Consider the following 15,557-nt stretch of genomic DNA (forward strand, 5'->3'; position numbering starts at 1 on the left):
TATATATATATATATATATATATATATATATTCTTTCTTTTTCTGCACATGGTCTTTTTTTTTATTTTAAATTTATTTATTTATTATTTATTATATATATATATATATATATTTTTTTTTTTTAATTTTTTTATATTTTCTTTGCACATGGTGCCTGAAGCACCACCTTTGCTTTTCCCTTTTCTTTCTTTTCCTTTCGTGGTGCTTACACCCACCATCACTAATGAAATGATGGCCCTTATACTCACACCGCACCATGATATATATATACATATATATATATATATTATTTTATTATTATTATATTTTTTTTTCTTTATATACGGTGCTATGCAAGCCTGGGTTTGTGGGTGAAAACCCAGTCCGAGCTCGAGAGATGACGAAGGAGGAGGGGCTGCCCGAGCTTCCATTGAGGGGCAAGGACAACGATGGAGGTCCTGGTGCTAGAAGAAGTTGCTGATGCCGATGCTTGACAGATGGGCAGAATGAGATGAGCAGCTTGGAGGAGGAAGAAGGAGGAAGTCAGCCTGCTTTTCCAGCGACGGCAAGCTTGTGAGAAGATTCCAGGAGGCGAAGCTGCTTATGGCGTTCTTAACTTGAATCAAGCCGCTGTCTTGTTTTTCAGAGACAAACAGGAGGAGGTTGCGGAGACTTTCATGGCTGAGACAAAGGAGGGAGAGTTCTGCTCATGACTACTTGCAGTTTCCATGACGATGGCTGTCATTTGCTCGCTGCTGTGGAGGAAGAAGGAGGAGCACGCTCACGCTCGACACGGTGTTGTATCGTGAGACAACCAACGATCCGACGGTGAAGAGCAACCGGGGATTGCAGGTGTGAAACTGAACGATTTGCTAGGCGAAGAAGAGCATGCTTTCTAATAGATCCGCTTTGTCCATTTGGTCTAAGAGTAGCAAACTGTGCACTGATTCTATCTCTGCGCATTTTCTCAACCAGCCCGTGGCTCTTCGAAGCAGATGCATCTCTATTGTCTCCAAAACTGTCAGCTCTCCAGTCCAACATAACAACAGCTCCGATCCCCATATCTGTTATCCTCAGTTGTCCCCGACTTTGAGAGCACCAAAGTTGAAGGTTGCGACAGCGCCGTTTCTGGCGGTGCATGTGTAGCACAAGTCATTGTTGGTACTGAAAAGGTACACGAGGCGCGGGAGAAAGTGGAAGTGCCGGGAGATGGGTTCGGCAGATGAAGACTCAAAGTTGATGTCGACGTTGTGGCGACAGAAGCGTTGTGCAGCAACGTTGTGGGCCCTGGCGTCCGTTTGGCTGCGGGACCACGCTTTTGTACTTGGAGGAATGAAGCTTCCGAGACTCGACCTCGAAGCTGCCGGTGCCGCCGCTGTTGCTGAGCTTTGAGTCCAGAAGTGCACTGCCCGTGCTAATGTTGCCGATGCGGTCGGGGATGAGGAGTTGACAGCAGGCTGATCACTACGAACGGCTTAAGCGGCGGAGATGGCGACTTGGTCTACTTCAACAGCAAGGAGGAGATGCGGGAGACTCAACTCTTGTAGTGCTATGAGGTGGGAGATCACATGAACTGAATTCAATTAATAGCAACATGAATACCAAAAATCCAAACCTAAAAGCTTTTAAGCTGCGGCAGTCTTTTGATTTGGCTTGAAAACGTTCTTGATGAGCGATTCCTTGATCGACAAGAGTTCAGGGAATTCTTTCTTCAATTTCGAGGCGTCGAGCTCATTGTTGCTTCTAGGAGCAATAATCACCTTTGCTGCTCCTCAAGAGTAAAGTTCTTGTAAGTGAAGCTGGGGTCAATGTATTCCTTGTACATCTCCAAGATCTCATTGCGGCTGACCACTCCGGGGTTTGTGAAGTTGTAGATTCCGGTGAGGTTTCTCTTTGCCATCTCGATGGAAATGGGGAGGAGTTCGTCCAAGATTGTCATGGAGTTTGGAATGTCGACTACCTTCTCGTATCGAGTGATCTTCGTGATGAAGTTACGGGGGTTGGATAAGTCGGATGAAATCGGCATCCGAACGCGCAGAGTACAAACGTTCTCGAAATTGTTGCGCAGATCTTCCACCATGGCCCTTATCTTGGAATAGAAAGATCCGATAAAGTTGGGGGTGTCCTCCTCCTTGAACCCGACGCCCGACCCGAGCAGGTGACCTGCATCGTACTCGAAAATGCACCCGGTCGCATGGTTAATGAGGACCAACCCCCGCTCTCTGCATACGTCAGCGAGGGTCAGGGTGCCGACCACGTTGGTCCGGATGGTCTCGACCTTATGGGATTCGCACCAGTCGACGTTGGGGCGGCCGGTGACGCCGGCGGCGTTTGAAGACGTGGGTGGGCTTAATATTGGCGATGTCGGCCTCGAGCGAGCTGCGATTCTCGAGGCGACCGGAGCCGTAGACGTAGTCGATTGATTGGGCCTTGCAGAGCTTGCTGAGGAGGCCACCTATCCAGCCTGTCCGGCCGTAGATCAGGAACTTGAGCGGTTTCTGGGTGCCATTGGATGGGAAACCCATCAGTGCCACAACCAGAGAGAGAGAGAGCTGAGAAGGGTTTGAGATTTGGATATGGGGATTGTGTGAGCTGCTGGGCCGCACTGTAGGCTGAGAAGAAATGGGGAAGAAGACAAGCTGGAGTTTGGGCCCGTTGTGGCTTGAGCCCTTTTGCTCCTGGGCCGAGATACTAATGAGGATGGGTCGCTGACGAGGGCCTGGCTTTTGAGTTATGTATACGCATATATATATACACACATGTATATTCCTTTTTTTTTTTGGTAAATATATAATAACATATGTATTCATTTTTTTTTGTAATAATAAAATTGACTCTATTTAATAAAACACTTTTTTTTTTTATTTTGATATGACTGAACTCGAAGTTGAATGATCAAGTTGCCTACGTACCCTTCCAAAGAAAGAGATCAAGTCAAAACGTAGTTCGAATACATACATATTTTTTTTTTTGGTATTTTCTTTTGGTGCCATTTGCAGTTTCAACTCGTGCAGACCAGGAGCATTTGGTGCCGTGTTGCAGTTTCAGCTCGTGCAGGCAAGGAGCGTTGGGTGCCGTGTTGCAGTTTCAGCTCGTGCAGGCAAGGAGCATTGGGGTTGCCTTTTATGCTCGTGCAGACCAGGAGCGTTGATGTTGCCTTTTATGCTCATACAGACCAGGAGCTTTGTGCCATGCAGTTTAGACTCGTGCGGGCGAGGAGCCTTGTGTCTTGCAGTTTAGGCTCTTGCAGACAAGGAGCTTTTGTTCGTCAAGCGATCTGAGAGAGTCGTTCCTCGCAATCTTCGTAGCAAGGAGCCTTGACTGAGTAGTTGAAGAAGTCTTCTGGGAAGATGTCACGCATCGTGATGGGGATGGATGATCTTCGTGTCAAAGTTTCATTATCTCCAACACTTTCACATTGTTCTAGAGGTGAACAGGAGCTGTTTTGCCCCATTTCCCATTGGTGAGCTTGTGGAGAAGACATATGCTTCTTGTGCAATTTCTTCGGAGTGACATAAGTCCATCCTTCAACTTCACTCGGCTTGACTGGCATGTTTTTGGAGCATGCCCCCAGCGATTGAGGTGAAAATTTTGAGTTGACAGAGCCGGAAGTGACGTCTTTTTCCAGGATTTCGTCTTCTTTATCTTCTTGGGCCTTCTCTTCAGTGTGGTCCTCTTGGGTTTGTTGCCGTGAAGATTGGCCGGTGTAGATGATGGTGCGCCTCCTTACCTTCAGTGGTCCTTTTGCGTCGACTTCCAAAGTTGCTTGGCGCTTCATCCTTGAAGGAATCAAGCTTTGAACATCGTCTTTTCCTGCTAGACTGTCGAGCTTCTCTCCCTTTGGCGTTGTCTTCTTGTTTCTAGAAGGCTTCTTAGTTTCTTCAAGTCTGTCCAAAGCCGACCGTTGCGGAGGAGATCTAGCTGTGCCGCTTTGTTTCTTGAGCTTTGATAACCTTTCAAAGACTGATCTTTGCGGTGTTGGCGTCTCAAGCCTTTTGAAGACAGAAGTTTGGTCTCGACCACTGATGCGATCAAGTGCTGCAATTCTAGGTTTTGAATAATTCAGTCTTTCGAAGACTGAAGTTCGAGGGGCGGGTTTAGGCTCCTCTTTTGGCCTTGTGGCTTGTGGTCTTGGCTTCCTCATTTTTTTGTAGGTCACCGATGTCCGCCATTTCTTTTCACCAGTAGATGCATCTTGGTTGCTTGCCCCCGGTGATGGTTGTGTAGGAGGTGCCATGTGACTTGAACATTGACGGGAATGATCATGCATGCTTCGGAGATGCACAGGATCGAGTGATTCAAACACGATAGTAGTAGTGTGTGCCGCCACCGTGTCTTCGAGGTCAAGCTCGATTTCCCCTTGCTGTGCTAGCTTCAGGATGAGATCTTTCAGTACGAAGCACTTTTCCGTTGGATGACTGATGAAGCGGTGGAATTTACAGTATCTTGGACTGTCAGTACGATTCATCTCTTCCGGCCGTCTGCACTCAGGCAAACTGATCACCTTCTTGTCCAACAGGTCATCTAGCATGGCAACCACATCAGAGTCGGGGAATGGATAAGTCTTCTCCTCAAGCTCCTTCAAAGTGCGTCTACGCGTCTCTTGATCACGAAAAGCTTCGGTTTGAATCGCCTTGCCTCGTGTGGATATTTTGACGGGAGATGTGTTGACCGTCATCGCTTCCTTGGTGGGTTTCCATGCAGCCTTTTCCACCTTTGTCCCAAGAGCTTTGTCGTTCTTGTAGTCGGCGATCGGTTCTTTCTTCCCATGATGGGCGATGCTCAACTCCATGTCATGGGCGCGAGTGGCCAACTCCTCGAAGGTCCGTGGTTTAATGCCTTGAAGGATGTATTGCAAACCCCATTGCATGCCTTGGATGCACATCTCGATTGAAGAGGTTTCCGAGAGCCTGTCTTTACAGTCGAGGCTTAGAGTGCGCCACCTGTTGATGTAGTCAATGACTGGCTCGTCCTTCCACTGCTTTGTGCTCGTTAGCTCTAGCATGCTCACAGTGCGGCGGGTGCTGTAGAAACGGTTGAGGAATTCCCGCTCTAATTGCTCCCAACTGTTGATGGACTCAGGCTCTAGGTCCGTGTACCACTCAAAGGCATTTCCTTTCAGCGAGCGCACAAACTGCTTGGCGAGGTAGTCCCCTTCGGTTCCTGCGTTGTTGCAAGTTTCAACGAAGTGGGCAACGTGCTGTTTCGGGTTTCCCTTTCCATCAAATTGCATGAACTTTGGTGGTTGATAACCCCTTGGCATCTTTAGGGCATCAATCTTCTTGGAATAGGGCTTCGAGTAGAATAAGGAGGTATGTGAGCTCCCTTCGTACTGTGCCTTGATGGTGTTGGTGATCATCTCCTGCAGCTGCTGGATAGAAAGAGATCCCATGAGTGCCGCTGCTTGGTCTGGCTCCGGCTTCCCATCGATTTTCTTCACCAGGGGTTCTTCGTCTCCGCCAGCTCCTCCCTTTAGTGGATCATCCTCTGGGTCGGGTTTATCGCCGTCTTGTGCCTCCAATCGGTTGACTAGTGCTGCAATTTGCAAGTCTTTTTCTTCCACAGTTCGGGTTAGCCTTGCGATTGCTTCATTCATTTGAGCCAGCTGCTCATCGATTGAAGTTGCTCCAATGGTCATGACTTGCATGGCTGAACTGTCGCTTGAATCGGCATCGGAGAGCATGGATTCAGAGTATTTCCTTGGGCTTTCCCCCTTGGTGCCCTTAGTGAGGCTAAGGTGATCAAAGGCTCGTGCCTTGGGTGTTTTTGTTCCCTTGGCAGAGTTGATGCAGAGGTGAAAGAGGCGGCAGAAGTAGCTCTTGCCATGCTTCGAGTCGTGATGCCCAAAGTGACACTAGTTGCGACGAGGACGCTTTTGTTCTTTGCGCCGGTTGCGGGAACAGTTTGAGCCTTCCTTGATGCCATTAATTTTGGAAGCGCGCTTGAATTTCTTGAACGGAGAAAGAGATGAGAGGCAGAGATTGTCCCACTGGGCGTGCCAATTTGTGAACACGGAAAATTCCTGAAACGAAAGAGACAAGAACAACGTGCACAAACAAATATTTGTATTTGATGATTTTGGGTTACAATCTCTCTCTAATTTGATCCTCTGATTCGATCTCCGTAAGGTGTTGATTTGTGGATGTTTCGTTGATCCAAGGGCCGTTGGGGCTTGATCTTGGATGAACTGTTGGAAGTTTCTTCAAAGGGTCGTGGGCTTGATCTTTGAAGGTGGATTTGAGCGGATCTTCAAGGAGCCGTTGGGGCTTGATCTTGAGTAACGGTGATGAACGGATCTTCAAGGGCTTTTGGGCTTGATCTTGAAGAAACAGTGATGAACAGATCTTCAAGGGGCTTTTGGGCTTGATCTTGAAGAACGGTTGGACGTGTGGATTTGTCGACGTTGTTGATCCAAAGGGCCGTTGGGGCTTGATCTTGGATGAACGGATGATGAACGATGGTGCTTTCTTCAAGGGCCGTCGGGGCTTGATCTTGAATTGGTGGACGGTTGATCCAAGAGCCGTCGGGGCTTGATCTTGGAAGAACGATGAACGAAGAACGAAGAACACTTTCTTCAAGGGCCGTCGGGGCTTGATCTTGAATTGGTGGATGATTGTTGATCCAAAGGGCCGTTGGGGCTTGATCTTAGGATGAACGAAGAACGAAGAACACTTTCTTCAAGGGCCGTCGGGGCTTGATCTTGAATTGGTGGATGATTGTTGATCCAAAGGGCCTTTGGGGCTTGATCTTAGGATGAACGATGAACGAAGAACGCTTTCTTAATTCTTCGGGAACCTGGATGCTTGAGAGCTTCGGAGTTTCAGAGCTTCAGAGCTTCAAGAGTTTTGCCTAATCATTTTGGTCCTTTTTTAAATGAATGAAATGGGCTTGTATTTATAGAATTTTCCAAGGCCTAACTTTGAATATAATATTCCAGATGAAATAAGTCGTTTCTGCCAGGTGTTGACACGTGTCCTATTTGATGACTTTTCCAACTCATTTCAATTTTCTTTGACTCACATGCTACGTGTAACATTTATGTAATACATGAGCGTTGACACTTTGATTTATCGGTCAACATTTATTTACCGAAATTTCGATGTCTACAGTTATAATACTTTAATCTTTTATGTCATTTTATTTTTCAATTTATGTCTCCAAATACAAAGTATGTATTTTTGTAAGTATAAATAGGCACTTATATATAAGATATGTAATAAATTTATTTAAATCCGGCTAGGCCCCCGCGTAGCTGCTTAGGCTCTATGCCCCAACCCACTGCTCAATTTGTGCTTAGCGTCTTTTAGAATCTTGGCATTGCATATGAAAATTGATCATTGCACATGGAAAAGAGGGACCACATATCTTCTAATCCAAGAGAAAACTTTGTATACAATTTAAAGTGAGAGACAATTGAAGGATCTCGGTGATGCGGGAAAAGATGAGGGTGGAGAATCAATTAGACCAACATTAGAGAAGAAGACTAAGATGAAAGCCAAGCTCTATTCACAAATTCATTCAAATACATAATCTGTCCCCAACCTCTAGAATTCTAGCCTTTTTAAAAAGCCTAGCCAGCTGCCTAACTAAATACTAACACAACTTCATAAATAATCATCAAGTCCCAACGCAAATACATAATTAAAACACAACTTACCAAAATACAAATTACTAAGAGATGAAATATAATATAAATTAGCCATCTAAATATGAGAGCTCAATGAATTTCCCCTTCATGCACTGCATCACTCAGGGTTGGGGTTATACAAAGTGGGAGAATAATAATGAAATGGCTTGTGCTGCTATTCTCAAGCATATAGAAGATGATTTGATTCTTGTTCATGAGAGGATACAATTCCCAGACTGATATCAACCTACTTATGTTATATGTAAATCATGTATCAAAGAAAAGCCACGGAGGCACAAAATTTCACTGAAGACCAAGATATGGTTAAAAACCAATATATTGTCAATGATCAAGTGGGAGATATAATTTGCGATCATGAAAATGATATGGCTAGTGATGTGCTACCAGGTACTAATAGAAATAATTAGCACAGTGGGAAAAAAAAGAAAAAAGAAATTGTCTACAATATATGAACGGTAATTAAAGTTTTCAATCTTGAAGAGATTAATCAATTAATGGGAGACCCAACGGAAACATTGTTTCGGATTTCTGTGGGGGACCCAAACAAACTTTATTTCGGTTTATGTTTTTAATCAAAGAAGTGGATTATGTTTTAATCAAGCACATTGACAAGAACCACCACGAGGGTGCAGTGTTCATCTTCACTGATGATTGCTTATGTTTTTAATTAAGAACCACTACAGGATGGGCTAATGGTTGGGCACGAATTCTAGGTCCGTATTCCACACGGCACGTCCTGGGTTCGATTCCTAATGTTGGTGAATTGTGTCTAGGGGAGGCTGAATGCCTCTATGAGTCTTCTCAGCCCTTGAAAGGGTGGACTACCATGGCAAAGCCACCATTTGGTCATTTTTTTGAAAAAAAAGCACGTTGACAAGAAGTCAAGAGACTAGCAAGAACTCAAGGTATGAAATTTATTGAATTAAGTAATAATTATATGTGTTTTTTTCCCTATTATAGTGCATTTTTGCATGAAATTTTGATTAAAAACATAATCATCGCTTCTTAACTAATTAAGAAACAAAATTGTGTTATAATGTGGGCTGTAAGTACTCCGCAGTATGTTTGTGATCGATATATATCCATATTGTATTCCTATGTAGTATGCCAATATGTTTTATGGTAATAAGTTCGCCATCTTTTAGGAATTGGTAGTCCTTAAGAAGAACACATTGATGTAAAGTATCACTATATGAAATTATATTGAAGAGGGTGTTATGCTAGCAACCTAAATATTAAGCTACTAATTACACGTTTTAAACTTGCTAGTGCACAAAATCAAACACATAATATAGAAACCAAGTATGTGATCATTCCCACGAGGATTGCACTAATAGGTGTCTAGATTATGATTCCTAAGAACTTAAATTAATTTATTCACAAAACTAACAAATATGCACAAAGAGATTTAACGGAATAGATGGACGATGATTTGAAATTGAAAATATAAAAATATAAAAATAGAAAAAGAGAAAAATTAAACAATTAAAAGAAAACGGATTTGGAATAAGATTTAGAACAACGAGAAAACGGGTTAGGTTTTCTGTATCCACCAATAACCACCTTCCTAAAGTAACGAAATGCATAATGTTATAAGACATATTGAGATGCTCATATTTGTTAACCTAAGGCATGATACCGACTCTTTAAGCTATTCATTCTCGAAGTATTTAGCATGGTATTTACTAAGTTGCACCTCGAGAAAGCATAATACAATGAAAATCGATAAAACACACAAGGCCTAGAACATGGTATCTATTCTACCTTTTCATGTTGATTAATTTCAAGAACTTGGCAATAGTTCTTTTGTCACTTGGCATAGGCACAAGACCTGGTCATCTAAATTTACCTATGTAACAAACTCAATACACGGCATGAATGTGGTGATCAAGCATAACAAACACATGTAAAGAGTGAAATAGTCTGAAGTTAATCAAAGAATTTCCGCGTATCACGGAGCTTTGTTGGAATAAAATTCCTCCTAGGGATTGCCTAGTCTGGATGCCCTATTCGAACCTGTTGACATATGATGTCACATGACATACTTGGCTTAGTATGCTGGTTTGGGTTAGAAGTAGTCATACTCGGGGGAAAAGTTCAGAGTGACCCTTGGATGAATTTTGGATCGCCCTTTCAACTATTCCCTCAAATGGTGTAGAGCCTGGGTTTGAATGTTATAACCCACAACCTTGTTGGTTGCATAAACTTTCCGAAGGCCATATGGTGTATTGAACTTCCAGGTCAGGGCGCCATGTGCCCATTCTTGTAGCTTGCCAATTGTTATTTCCCTTATTACTATATTAGTCTCCCAAGCTGCTAATCGTTCAAGATGCATTGGGCTAAGAGAGACTCATCTGACATTGTTACTTTGAGCTTTTTTAGACTTGCATTTGTGCAAAGTTTTCAAAGTTTGTGCCTTGTTTGGAATGAGTACACTCTCTTGCATCATAAGGAAAAGAAAGAATAGACATTTAAGACATATAACTTTTCTTTATTCATGATCCAAAGTAGAATTAGATTGAAAAGAGGGTGTGATTGAATGTGATTGAATCCAAAAAAGATTGCCAACATATATCTAGGATGAAGAATCAAATCACTGGTGTAGTTCTAAGAAAAAAAAAATGATATGATGTAAGAATTACACCAATTTTCACTTTTGATTATAAGCCTATGGTGGGGCATGAGGAGATGAGTTCTTCAAGGACTTGTCTTCGCGCAGACGGCACCATTGCATTTGGGTCTGGATAGGAGTGCCTATATACCCTAGGAAGGGAATCAAGCCACATGTAGTGCATGTTGCCCTAGTTGGATAGCCCATTTAGTGACCATAGACGAAGCGTCAAGGCCTCGCAAGAGGGATCTTAGTAGATGCTCCGTCATGTAGACCACTATAAACGACTAGAAATACGATCAGAGTTTTTTGGCTACCGTTACTAGTTCCATGATGATTTTTTCTATTTTCTGACATCTCGTCTCTGGTTTGAGAAGAGCTTTTAATATGTAGTATACCTATTTTTGCTCCCTGAGTATTCTCGGATCAGAGCTGAACTTATTGCACAGTCAGATACAACCAAGTACAAGTACATGTCTTCTTCGTCAACTGGTTTGTATAGCAACGAGAGTTTGGAAAGGTATTCTTTGGGCTTCATGAAGGCTTCTTCACATTCATTTGTCTGGAGTAGATCCTTTTCTTTTCTTTATTGTCATAAAGAACGATTTGCACTTGTCAGTGGATCATGAAAGGAATCTGCTGAGGGATGTGCCACTTACCTTGTTAGGCTTTGTATTTCCTTCATGGTTCTAGGCGATCTCATCTTCATGATGGCCTTGATTTGGTTTGGGTTAGCCTCAATTCCAAACTTAGTAACCATGTAACCCAAGAATTTGCCATATGTACTCCAAAGGTGCACTTTTTTGGATTCAACTTCATGCTTGTATTTTCGGAGTAGGTTAAATGACTCTTGGAGATGTGTTCTATGGTCTTTCTTCTCTTTGCTCTTGACAACCATGTCATTCACGTAGACTTTCATTGTGTCCTAGATCTTCTCCTTAAAGATTCGGATGACAAGTCGTTGGTACGTTACCCCTGCATTCTTAATTCCGAAGGGCATAACTTTGTAGCAGTATGTACCTCAGTTAATAACAAGGGATGTTGCTTCCATTTATGGCTCGTACATCTTTATCTAGTTGTATCTGGAGTAAGCATCCATGAAGCTTAAGAATTCATGTCTCACAGTTGAATCTACTAATAATCCATGGGAATGGATATGGATCATTTGGGCAAGCTTTGTTCAAGTCCGTCAAATCCATGCATACTCTTCACTTTCCATTCTTCTTTTGTACTAGCACAACATTCGCTAGCCAGTTTGAGTGTTGGACTTCGACGATGAACTGGGCGTCCTTGAGTTTGTTTATCTCTACCTTTATGATCTTACGACGCTCTATTTCGTGATTCCTTTTACGCTAAATAATTGGTCTGGAAGTTAGGTTCAGGTGGAGATGGTGGCAGATTATAGAGGGTTTTATTTCGGGCTATGTCCTCTGTTGACCACACAAAAACGTGTTTGTTAGCTCGTAGGAAGTTGGTGAATAGTTTTTTCTCTCAGTCGGTTAACTTTGAGCTAATCTTAGCTTTCTTTGAATTGTTGGGATTGAGGGTGACGTATACGACGTCTTTGTCTGCCATTGACTCCGGTGTACTGTCATCTTTGGGGTCAAGATCCAGGTTAAGTTCTTTGTAACTTGTCTGCTGATGCCCTAATTGTGATTGCTATCCAATTCGTCCATGCGGGTGCTAAAGCTTCATTCTCCTTTTCTGATCAAGTTCATGCTTTCGACATCACATCAATGCGTCGCTGGTTGATTTTTTTTTAATTCTTTTACTCTTCCAGGAGTCGAGTAACGGTGTAACTGGACGGAACAACCTTCATTTTATATAACTAGTTTCGGCTGAGGATGACATTGTGGGGAGTTGGGAAATCCATTACGTGGAAAGTCACCAGGTGGTTAGAGGGTTCTGCTTTGACTGCTAGCTTCACTGTTTTCAGATATCGCACCAATGCCCCACTGAAGGTGTGGAGGGTTGTCTTCCTTTTGTTAATGTTGTCGATAATCCCCATCTTTTTTGCGGCGTCATTGAATAGGTCTAAATTATTTGCTTAGGTTAAGAAATGAATGAATGGAGTATGATATATATAAGCAACACAAGAAGGGTATAGGTCTAAATTTAGGAGCTCGTAGTTTGTGTTCATATTTAGCTATTTAATGAAGCAGTCACATGATGCTTGTAGTTTGTCTTCAAAATTAGCTATTTAATGAAGCAGTGGCGGAGCCAAAAATCGAAGCTAGGAGGAGCCTCTAGGCCATGTGACATAAATTAGATTAAAAATAATACAATCAATGAGAGAAAATTTGAGGCTTAACTTTTGTATAGGAATGGAAATTAGAATCAGAGGAGAGCAATTGAGTCATAAAAATAATAATCCAACATTGAGATACTAATACCATAAGGGTTAACTTGTTCATAAGTTTTGCCGAAAAGAAACGATTACTGCATCGAAGTTGAACAAGCATGCAAAATGGTGATTTAACTACATTATGCTCAATGGAAAGCACAAAAACATAAATTAAAGCTAACAAACACAAGCAAAAGCACACAAAATAAAGAAAATGATGGAGAGGCCCAGGCCTATCTTTGTCCTCATGTCTCCCACTAGAATAAACCCACCAATGCACGGTATCAAAAATGATATTGTTAAATAGGCTCTCTTGAATGCTTCTTGATTAAATGTTTATAAAGCTACACATATCGTTTGTATTCGTTACTACTAACTCAAGAGTGACTCGAGCAAGTTCTTCGTAATCATATATTGACCATGATTGAGGATTTTGCATTCTTGAAAAGAATGTCATTAGTTAAAGGAGGCAGTCTTAGAAGATTATTGAATTATTTTGGATTGTCTTAAATACGTGTTCTTTCTTTACATTTTCAGTGATGCAGGGAGTACCCTATTCGTTAAAAACATGACCCAAACTTTGAAAACTTTGCAGGAATGCAAGTCTAAAAGTTCAAAGTTACAATATTAGAGGAGCCTCCTTTAGCCCAATCCATATAGAATGGTTAGCAATTTAGGAAACTTGAACTGTAATAAGTGCTGTAACAATTGGCGAGCTATGGCCATGGGCACATGGCGCCTTAACCCGGAAGTCCAAAGCACCATCCTATCTTTGGAAAGTTTATACAACTAACCAGGTTGTGCGTTATGACATTCAAACCCAGGCTTTACATCATTCAAGGGAATAATCAAAATGGCGATCTGAAACTTATCCGAGAGTGGTTCTAAACTGCGACCTCAAGTACGACTACTTTTATCCCGAACTAGCATGCTAAGTTAAGTATGTTCTACGACATCTTACGTCAGTAGGTTCGAAGAGGGAATCCAAACTAGGTAAACCTTAAGAGAAATTTTATTCCAACGGATATCTGATACATAAAAATGCCTTGGCCAAGCTAGCCAGAGTAGTCTGATCACAGAAGCTCAGGTCCGATGTATAGGGTCTGATAAAAGGATTCAAAAAGTGTTTTCGACCCACATGCTGATGACCGTGTTTCCAAAGAACTTTTGCTTAAGATTGACTAGAAATGAACACACAATTCGGAATAGGGGAAACTTCTCCTAACACCACGTTGCAAGTATTGAAGCCCTTGCCCTAAGAATTGGGGCAAGGGGCGAAGAAATCACCTTCCGCTTGTACAATGTCTTCACGTATGATTTGGAACTCTTATATCCGATGGGTGAATGTCTTGCCTACGGGCGAATGATTTGCCTACGGGTGAATGATCTTCCTACAGGCGAATATCCTGCCTACGGGTGAATATCCTGCCTATGGGCGAATGATCTGCCTACGGGTGAATAACCTTCCTTCGAGCGATTTTGTTACCACTACTAAGCACACTATATATGATATATGTTTTATGAAGTTTTATGGCATGCTAGGGTTTTCGGAAAACTTATTACTTATTATGTTATATGAGTTTTCATAAACTTTGGGGGTTAGTACGTTGTTGAATAAATATGTTAGTACTACTTATATATTAACTTGGTCCACTCATGTTTGTTTTATGCCCCTTTAGGACCTAGGAACGAGGCATATGATCCGAGGAACGAGGCATTCCCTTACCAATGATATCGTGTCATCCTTTCTGCTTTTGTCATCACTTATAATAGTACTTTCTGTTACATCTTCCCAAAGCGCAGACATCTCAGAAGTATGCATGTCAGTAAGTTGCTGAAGGTTCACGATGTGCTTGTTATCTCTTTGATCAACCTTTTGGCGAAAGTGCTCGATCTTCTTTCAAAGAGTTTCCCGCTAACTAGCCTAAGTACTCCACTCTGAAACTAACACACACTTCGACTTTTCTTTTAGAGCAATAAGAGCCTGGTCCTCCTCTGCCTCAGCCTGCCTCTTTAACCTTAGCTTATCTCCAACCTTCTCAAAACTTTGTTGGTAATCCTTGGCCTTTACCTCCTCAACAATAGCTAAGTCAATGTGCAGAGTTATTTCTGCCTTATGAACATCATCCAAAGTTTGCTGCCTGGCATGCATGTTCTTAAGTTCTTCGGATTAGGATTACAACTGATTCTAGACCCACGATATGTTCAAGCTCATGAATCCATCTTACTTGTCAGAATAAGGCAACCTTATTCACACATTAGCCTAATATACAAGGAACATTAGGGGAATTTGATGCATATCAACAAAAAGAAATGGAGGAAAGAAATTTAAGTATCTCACAAAGACTTCCATAGCACCGCATAATGAAATCTTTAAGAGAAGTGCAAGCTCCCTTGAAATCGGCATGAGCAATTGTAGCACCAAGCAGCTCTCGAACATCATCAGTGTTTTTAAGACCATTAGCATCAAAAGCAAGGGCAATTTGATCAACCGAAGGATGAATCATAAGAAGAGGACGAGTCGTTCCCTAGGACCTCATTGGGGCAATTAGCGAAAGACTATCATGACAGGAATGACCATCTACAAGCACTTGCAACGGAGGGGCAGAAGTTAATGTTGAGGCAACGGAAGGTGCAATGACTTCGCTTGATACGGTAAAAAAACTTGATGAGGGGACCAAAAAAGGAAGGTGGGGTTTCGACTCTGATGACTATGGCAACACTGCAGGTAAAGGCAGAAAAGATCAAGTAGGCAGCTCATCCGCTATGGATAATGGGGCAGGTACACTAAAAGTTGTTGGCGCTAGAGCAGTAATGCACCTCTTTCTTCGAATGGGGTCTTCTCTTTTTCTTTGAGACTTTCAGATTGGGTGTCCTTAATCAACAATAGAGGTTGAGGGGTCGCAACTCATGAATGAAAAGAAGAACTATTAAGGTGCTTTCTCTTTTTTGGAATAGACGATAGGGTTGCTGTT

At 42.4% G+C, this 15,557-nt stretch overlaps 1 pseudogene; it reads right to left on the reverse strand.

The window, feature by feature from the left end:
• Nucleotides 1–1,541: 1,541 nt before the first annotated feature.
• LOC103424373 (bifunctional dTDP-4-dehydrorhamnose 3,5-epimerase/dTDP-4-dehydrorhamnose reductase-like) lies at nt 1,542–2,565 on the reverse strand (annotated as a pseudogene).
• Nucleotides 2,566–15,557: the final 12,992 nt, after the last annotated feature.

The sequence above is a fragment of the Malus domestica genome, chromosome 03 (genome assembly GCF_042453785.1).
Source record: "Malus domestica chromosome 03, GDT2T_hap1".
Classification (NCBI taxonomy): Eukaryota; Viridiplantae; Streptophyta; class Magnoliopsida; order Rosales; family Rosaceae; genus Malus; species Malus domestica.